Raw genomic sequence first — 9663 nt, forward strand, 5'->3', positions numbered from 1 at the left:
TTTTATATGATAAAGATCTTGGATCACCGAAAGTGATTACTTCATTATCTTGAAATATAATTTAATTCTCGTCTAAAAATGTAAAAAGCTTCTATTACCAAAATAAAATGATATGTAAAATTACTAATAGTTAATATTACACATTTAATATGTAAATTAAAAGTTTGATTCTTTTTTTAAAATTGTAATTATTTTTTATTGTAAATTTTTATATTTTCAAATTAATATTTATTATAACAAGTTCAAAAATAATTTATGCATTTTTTTAATTTTTTTCTAATGTTTTATATATATAATACAATGTCTTTATTTTTTTATTAAGATTTTATTAGATTAGTTTTATTTTCTAATTCAAATATTTTTTTTACATAATTTTATTTAAAAATTAGCTTATTTAATAAAAATATATATTTAATAAGTTTATTATATTTATTATATAATAAATAATATGTTAATATGTTTTATGAATTATTATCTTTAAACAATATTTAAATTATTAATGTGTAATTATTATAATAAAGATAGTTATTTTCGTACTTTTAAATAAAACAATATTTAATTTTTGGTAATAAAAAATAGTGATTTTTAATTCATATAAATTAATAATTATTAACCAAATAAAATGATTTCATATCATGAGTAATAAGATCAATTTGGTAATAAAATCACCTTGATAATAACATTACCATGATAATGTTAAAAATGATATCAAACATTACTTTTAAATTTATTAAGTTTTGTTTAGATTTAATTTTTATATGATTTTAAAGTTTTTTTTTTTAATATTGATCTGGTACATTGACAATTTTATTCTGAAATGTTCTCTACAAAAATCGAACTTGATTGAGGAAAAAAAATCATAATTCTTAACAATAATTTTTCGAAAAGAACAGGTGAAAATCTAAATGAAATAAGATTAATTTCATGCAGTCTTTGTATACGAAAAGGATTTACCAAGGAAAGGAAATATGCTTAAAGATTAATCTTCAAAGAAGAGAGAATCTTTGTTTTTTTTTTTTTTTTGTGTTTTTTTGTCAAAGAGAGACAATATTTGTAATTCCTTGCTTAAAATTTCAACGTTATAAAAAAAAAATAGTTACTTGAAAAATGAGGAGGAAGTGGTTTAGTTGTCTGGCATCATCTTTGGTTGGTTACTCTCTCAGCCTGACCTTCCATTGGTCACATTAAAAAAGTTATATAATACAGGACATACATATATTTTAATACCTCTGTCAGACATCAATTTCTAAGTAATTGAACGACTATATTCTCAAAAAATAGATTTTAAAAAACAAATAAACTTTGGATATTATCTGTTTGTCGTTATTACATGTGCTTTACATATGCAGCCATATTCCAAAATCTCATTAAAATAGAAAATAAAAACCTCAGACTCTTAATTCAATTTAAAACAGTTCAAAATTTTGTCCACATTATATATGCAGATCCTAATAAGATTGTAAAGCGATTCATGGTTTTTTATTAATTTCGTGTATATAATAAGTCCAAGTCAAATAAAAAGATACGAAATTTTAACCTCAACTTACTTAATAAGAAAGGAAAGCAATAATATAAAGTTTTACACTTAAGTCTTTGTCTTTGTCTAGGTTGCTTGAATGTTGCCTTGATTTGCTTCTGCCTTTGTCATTCCTACCTTTTTTCTCTCTTCTGAGCAATATTTACTTTTATTTTAATTAGAGGTATCAATGAATTGAATAAAAATTAATTTTATTATATTTATAATTTATTTATTTAATTGATAAATTTTAAAATATTATTGGTAAATTTTATTATTATTATGTTTCGGTTCAATCAGATATACCACAGCTCATACAACCATAAGTCCAATATATTCTCTTGTTGAACTTTAATCATAAATGCTAGCCAAAAGTCAACACGTACAAATTCCCCCATTCTCCATACCACAGACACAGCATCTACGGTCCATTTCCATTACTCAAGTTCGGAATGCTTCCTTTACTGGTTATATATGCCCCAAAAGTAATCTCCACATAAATATTTTAAGCTTGGTAATGACTTCGCCTTCCACACCAACGGGGTTGGCATGTCCCCAGGCATTTTCAAGCACAAAATACTAAAGTAGTTTTCCAACGGATAACAACTAGTGTTAAAAAATTCAAAAGACAAATATCTTAGTATCAGTTACAACCCTTGAAGAAACAAATTATAGAAATCTAAATGGGGTTGTTTTCCAGAGGAGAGAGAGCAAGAAAAGCACAAAGTCAGAAGAGAAGAGATCTTCAACCAAAAATTGCTCTGCCTCGCTCTTAATTTCTTCTTCTCTCGATCTACAATTTTATTTCAAAAGCAAAATTTGTTACTGTTGTTATTATTAGTCGTGATTGAAATGAAAAATACTTGATTCCTTTCAAGTAATTGGATTATAGCCGTCTGATTCTTGCCCAGAATCAAAGCTTTTTATCCCAAAAAGTGGTAGATATTGACGAAATTGAAAAAACGAAAATTTTTAATTGTAGCAGGTAAAGGTACGACTTCTTCTCAACAAATGGAATCGTCGATCGAAGGCAAGTTTTTTTTCTTTTTTCTTTTTTTACTTTTATAAATTTCTTGTTATAGCTATTGGTATTTTTCTTCTGAAATTTTGTTTTTGTTACTCTTATTTTCCCTTTTGTGTTATTGGGTTTTTTTTCCCTAATTTAATTTTATTTAAGAACTTGAATCAGGTTAGATTTTGCTGGACCTCTTATGCTCTATGAATTTCTATAGCTTATTAAATAGATTAATTATGATTTAACTGTTGTGAAAATCAATAATTAAGTTAAGCAGTCCCTCTAAAACTCGGTTGGTTAATTATTTGATAGATTAAAATAAGCTAAATGTACGAGAAGGCTTAAAATTAAAATGGACAATGCGATGTGCACAAAAGAAACATACACACAAATGTACGGATAACTGTTTTGTAACGGTTTTTTTTTTTTAAATAAAGGAATAAGATGCTTCTTCTATTAGGTTAAAAAAGTTGATGCGAGAGAAAAATAGCATGTTTATATTTTGATGTGTATATAGCCTTTCCCAAAAAAGTGGAAAAAGGCAATTATTGAATACTTACATTGCAAAGATTGCTTTTTCTATATTCTGGTAAAGCAGCATAAAGAAAAAGAAAAAACCGTGTAGCTTGTTTTCTTGGGTTTATGATTTTTAGAGTGTGTCATTTTGAGGTAGATTCACTCTGTGTTCTAACTTTGTTTAGCGGGGAAGTACTGGATTATCTTATAGGGGCTGCTACTGTGAATGGTGGAATTGGAAAGTTTCCATCTTGAGGGGTGTTTTTGTAGGTGCAATGTGTGCTTTTGCGAGTTTCAATGTTTTATGGACTTGGGTTTTCTGGCAACAGTGTAGGGGAAAAACAAAACTGAAGTAAAGTAAGTGCAGATTGATAGTAGCCGAATGCTTTGCAGGTTGTAGTGTAGGTACTGAGGACTGATTTTGGTGTGTCCAAAACATGATGGAAATATGCATACAGATGTATACATTTTCTTTTTGGGTTGATTATCTACCAATGTGTGGTAATCAAAGTTGGGCGAAATTATTGAATCATCTATTTATCAAGAACTCCATCTTACCCTTTCAGATTCTGTACAAGTATGGGATGTCTTAACTACCACCATAGGATTGGTTCAAAAATTCTCATCCCTTATAGTTGTAAGCTGTCATGGCTTGATTCTCTCTTCTATTTCTAGTTGATCAGGCACAGGTCAACATGATACGTATAGATCAATTGGTTGCTTTTACTTGTTGAAATTTTGGATCTTATAGAGAAAAAGGCACATGGCTTTCTAAATCAAATCTGCATAGAGTAATTATGAGCAAACCATACGTGAAATTGGTAAGGACCCATGTTAGCAGTGCTGTCTAAAGTTGACAGCCTTATTTCTTAATATTGGCGAGTGGAACGTTATCTTTGAATCAATTTATTTTCTTATGTGAGATTCTGTTCATAGAATATAAAGAAATTCTATACCTAGTAGGTAGTGCAGGAAACTTCATTGATTTTGTCATATAATTGCTTTTTTCCCCTCCATAAATGAATTAGAGGTGGATATGAAAGCTTCCTTTATAGAGTCATGCTGAATAATATTAGCTTTATTTTGATGTTCAGCATAACGAGAATGTTGAGTCGTGGAGTTCTTCTAAACCCATAGCTGATAGGCTTGTTAAATGTTGCAGATCTTCGTGAGAGACATCGAAAAGAATTAGAAAATTTGACATTGACAGCACAGCCCTTCAAAACATTAAGGCTTTTCATTCTGGCTACCTTTCATTGTTTTAAGTGAACAGTATTACATCGTTTGGCAAAAGGAGGTTGGCTTATGCTTTTAAGCACTCTAATAGCAGCTCTTGGAATTTTGCTTGTTACTGTAGAGGGTCCTTATGAAAAGGTAATAAAATTTTTTAGTTATCATAATATTTTCATCTGTCTTTGTTATATTTTTCTGCTGATGTGAAGCATACATCTGTATGTTGTTGAGAAGAGTTTTTTATTTGTTTAGAATTAGTAATTATTTCACGCTATCTGCTCTATTTAGCTATGCAATTGAGAGGTGCAAATGTCTCATTATTAGTTTGTTTCCTTGGCCCGCTCCTTTTTTTTTTCTTTTTTTTTTGAGAGGAGGTGTGTTGGGAGTGAGGGGAGGGGAGGGGTGGAGGTGGTTGTGCTGGTTCTTATTGTCTCTTAATGAACTATATATATTTGGACCCTTTAATTTTCTATGGTGATGATAATAAATTTGTGCACATTATTTAGTTCAAATAATTTCTGTTTCATTCTTATTCTTCTCCATTTACTTTGACCAGATTAATGGAAATAATAATTAACAGTTGATGTCTTGATTACATTTTTCGTCAGCATGTTGAGGAATTTTCTTGGATTATGGTGGATTGCACTTGGTGTTGCATCTTCAATTGGTCTTGGTAAGAACATTGATTTCATGATGACCCTTTATGATAGTCTTGAGGAGTATGCTTGGTGAATATAGAATGATTAGAATTAATTGGGGATGATCTGTTGCCATTATACCAGTATGATTTGTAGGCCATATAAACTCTTTTCTTACAAACAATGGCTGACTAAGCAGATGTCCAATGATATTTGTGGAAATATTGCAATTTCTTACTTCATCGAAACATGGTGTAATCTTTTAGATGGGTTTCTTTGTAACTATTGCTGTTTTTTAAATTTTAAAGTGGCTTTGGTCATCTTGATCCGTTTTTTTCAAATCTAGTCCAAAATAAGCAAATTAGGATAATTTGGGCATTAGCATTAGCACTTAAATGATTGTTGCCATGATTATTGTGTATGGTGTACCCCACATGTTTTAAACATTTTACGGGGATGAAAGGGTGCAAATCTATTTGTCTGGTTCTGCTATGCTCACATTTTGTGCCAAGGAAAATTTCCAGAATCTGACCTGATTATATGTGTATGGTTATATTGCTCTGTTATTTTTTGGATCACCTGATGCAATTATGCCTTGATTTGATTTGTAACTTTTCTCTTTCACCTTCCTATCCCAGGATCTGGTCTGCACACTTTTGTTCTTTATTTGGGTCCTCAAAAGTGATCCTTATGATACAATACAGTTGAAGAGAGGTACCTCATGGCTGGACAAATCCTGCAGAGAGATTGGGTCCCCATCGTTTCCAGGAGTTCCTCTTAGCAGCATATTGGTGCAGTTGCAGATGGAGGCTATCTTATGGGGTATCGGGACTGCACTTGGGGAGCTTCCTCCTTACTTTATCTCAAGGGCAGGTATGGGCACCATCTTTTATACTTGTTCTATTTTATTACAACAAGATTTGCTTGAAGAATTTGTTTATGGTAAGCTGGTGAGGCAGTTGTGGACAAGGCCCCAGTCTAGTTTGCATTGGCGTTGATACATGATATAATACTTTAGGCATGATTTGTTTTCCATAATGTGGTGACTTTGGGTTGTAACATTGTAATGGTAGAGACTATGCAAAGGATTTCCTTGATCCCATTTGTTCAAGATACGATGAACCCATCTTTTTATTTTTTTAACCCTCTATGAAAATAGGCTTTCATGTTTAAAGTTTTAATTTGATTAATAGCTTGAAAATTTTAGGATAGATTTCTTGTTTAAAGTTTTAATTTGATTAATAACTTGAAAATTTTAGGGTAAATTATAGGAAAATACCCTGTGGTTAAGGGAAATTAAATTTGCCCCATCAGATTTGAAATGTAACACTTAACAACCCTAAGATTTGTTCTGTTAGATTTTTCCTTAACACCATTAACTCTAACCGACGTGAAATTCACGATGTCTTCTCCTCTTTGTTATCTTTGCCTTCAGACTCTCTTCAAGTTCTCTTTATCCCCATCCTATCAATGCCTTTAAGACATCTAGAAGGCCAGATCTGGATGGAATCACAAATGTTGGGGTTTTCAAGTGAGGCAAAAGTCTTTCTTTTTATGTAATTTAGAGGCGAGGTCTTTCTTGTTATTTAATTTAGACTGCAGGACCAATTGGATCTGGGATACCTTTTGGGTGTTTCTCTCATGTTTCCAGTAAAATTTCTTCCGCTGTTATGTTATCCATTAAAAAAAAAATGGTTTTCATCATAGAAAACAATTATTTCTTTCTTCAATCTCTTTATTCAATAAGCTTTATTTGACAAGCAAGCCTATGTTTCCTTATAATTATTTCTTCCCTTGGTTACATAATTTTACTAATTTTCAAGCTCTAATTTATTATTTTACTTCTGGGTTATATTCTAGTACTCATTTATCCGAAAAAAGGGACTAACACTGTTGAATTTCAACTTCTTAAAAAGGATTTCAACCATTTTGTATCTGCTTGATCTTATAGATTTGGTAAGATATACTCATCAATTCAAAATCTTATTTTTAAATTTTTTGATGGGATTCTTGATAAGTTCTTTTACCGTTGGCTTTGAAATTAACAATGGAAACTCCTAAATCAATTTTTTATTTCATGTTTGATGTTCATGAAAAAAAGTTGAATTCTTGTTGTCACTCTATCTTCCCCGTCCCTGATCTCTCTTAAAGAAGGGTAGTTTAGTCATTTTGTTTTCGACAGTGTTAGCAGAAATCCAAAAGAATAATGCTTAGGACTAGGGTAGTCAAATGTTAATTTTTAAACCTCAGAGGGAAAAATGTATTTGTCCTAAAACATAGGGTATATTTTTGTAATTAACTTAAAATTCAAAATGATGTTTCTTGATCAAATTGTCTTGAGTTTGCAATGTAGTCGCCTTTTTCAACTTTTGACTCTACTTTTGTAGGTGATTGAATTTTCTAAATGTAGTTTAAATCCTTGGCTGTTCTTTGTCTGAAAGTTGGTTGTCTACTGAAGATTGTTATATGCTGTTAAAATATCCATTTTATGTTGATCTTCTGCTTTATGCAGCTAGTGAATCAGGCAGCAAATTTGATGCCATGGAAGAATTGGATGCTTCCTCAAGTGAGGATAATGGAGTCATGGCTACTCTCCTGAAACAGATCAAGCACTGGCTGTTATCCCACTCCCAACCCTTGAACTTCTTCACCATTTTAGTGCTTGCCTCTGTCAGCACCTTTGTCATCTCATAGCACAACATTTGAACATTGCAAAATATTGATGCTGCATTAGACATTTTCTACGCATTTGTTTGTGCTGACTATGTTATCCTTTTTTTTTGTTGGCATGCACATGAATAAAAGCACACCTACTCACACATACACACTTTGGCCTAAAAATATCAATTTTCTGATGCATTTTACACTTGAGTAAACTCCTACTTTAAAACAATATCCATCCTGGTAAAAATTTTCCCATGCTACAAATTTTTGTTGCTAAGATAAATTTACTGTGCAAACTTCCTCATGTCAATTATGAACTGTGGTATTAAGTTTGCGAATGCTAAGCTTTTGGTAATTATTTCTTTAAAAGATCATATAAGTTGACCGTGCTTTATAAAAGCGATTTATGCCAGTGTTGATTGATGTTATTATGTAAACCTATTGATGATCTGAGTCTGAATCATGTTTCAGGTCCCAAATCCTTTTTTTGACCTTGCTGGCATCATGTGTGGGCAATTTGGGATTCCATTCTGGAAGTTCTCTCTCAACATTGATTGGGAAGGCAATTATAAAAACTCACATACAGGTTTGTGATGTTCTCTTTGTGCTTTTCATACAAATAGAATCTCAGTTGATTCAATGTTTTCTGTTTCTACCGAATCAAGTTGTTTCTATTCCTTGAATTTAAGGTCTTATTATACTCCATTTTGTTTTCTTTTGGTATTGGCATTGGCCAAAATGTCTCAACTGTTGAATGATTGAGGTGGAATTGACTAGTACCAGATGAAGACAAGCCTCTTTGTTTTTCTAATGTCTTAATGAAGCTATATTCCTGATTCTTATTTTGCAAGTCCAATATATGTGAGCATCTTATAAGTATCTATTTGATTAATCTTGTGCAGACAGTTTTTGTTATCTGTGTCTGTAATAATGAACTCTTGCACTGGATAGAGAATGAATTTATCTGGCTTCTTGGTGTCATACCTGGATTTGATTCTTTCTTGCCTGCGCTCATAGCAAAACTTCATGCAGTCAAAGAGACGTACTTGGCAGCCCCACATCCCGTGCCTTCAAATATCAAGGTACGCCCTCAACCCGGTACAAAAAATCTATCTATTTTAGCCTGAGTTTTAACTGACCGGCACCTGCTTAGGTAGCAGAGCCTTCTTAACCCAAATCCAAAAAATTTATATATCTCTTCTGAAAAATGGTGCTGCAGGGGAAGTGGGATTTTTCATTTGCTTTGATCTGGAACACTGTTGTGTGGCTTATGCTTATGAACTTCTTTGTCAAGATTGTCAATGCAACTGCTCTGAGGTATCTGAAAAAGCAGCAGGATAAGCAGCTAGTGGAGAAGTTATCTTATTCAACACATTCAGGTTAGGACCTTTGGTTGTTACCTTGATGAAGCGGCCACACCGCAAGTCATCATCCTTTTTTTGTTTTTTGATTTACAATTAGTGTTAGTGAAATAAAAGTTAACGCTCTTTCATAAATTACCATTGAAGCTACTCCAAAAGAACCCACTGCACTACCTTGTCCCCTTTTACAAGCTTGTATAGAAAAAATAGGAAAACAGACAAAAGAAGTTACAGGTTTTATATGTCCTGTGTAACGCTGGGGGTAATCATTGTTTTGTGCTGTTTTTCTCTCATTTGTTAAGTACTATTTGACGCTGGGAAACTTGGAATGTCATTATTCTTTGGATATGCAAGAAAAACTATCTGCCCTTCAACTTCCATTGATAATTTACCTTGTGTACAATGAAAGATTTTGCTGACTACTATAGGTTCAAAGCCCCGATGGGCATTTTCATATGTTTTTTGAAATCGTTACATTCACTTTAAATTAGTATGCTAAATGTTAAATTTTTTTTATAAAAAAAAAAAAAAATTACTTGGAAAGGCACCTTGTTATAATCATTACCTACAGAAGGAAGGGAAGAACTTTAATTTTTTCTAAAATACAATCAAGGTTATTTTTAAGTTTTATTTAGGTTTAATTTTTTCTTCAGACAATTTAATATATATATTTTTTATAATTTTGATGCATTTAGTATTTTATTGTTTGAAATATTGTTC

At 31.4% G+C, this 9663-nt stretch overlaps 1 pseudogene across 1 annotated transcript; it reads left to right on the plus strand.

Annotated features, from left to right (window-relative positions):
- Positions 1-4337: 4337 nt before the first annotated feature.
- Positions 4338-9330, plus strand: LOC111279876 (vacuole membrane protein KMS1-like; annotated as a pseudogene). The gene is made up of 7 exons (XR_016334709.1): positions 4338-4421; positions 4889-4953; positions 5557-5791; positions 7431-7588; positions 8054-8168; positions 8485-8664; positions 8802-9330. The product of XR_016334709.1 is annotated as a vacuole membrane protein KMS1-like (transcript).
- Positions 9331-9663: the final 333 nt, after the last annotated feature.

This window comes from Durio zibethinus, chromosome 27 (genome assembly GCF_047325235.1).
Source record: "Durio zibethinus cultivar Kanyao isolate XHJ-2024 chromosome 27, ASM4732523v1, whole genome shotgun sequence".
In the NCBI taxonomy this organism is placed as follows: Eukaryota; Viridiplantae; Streptophyta; class Magnoliopsida; order Malvales; family Malvaceae; genus Durio; species Durio zibethinus.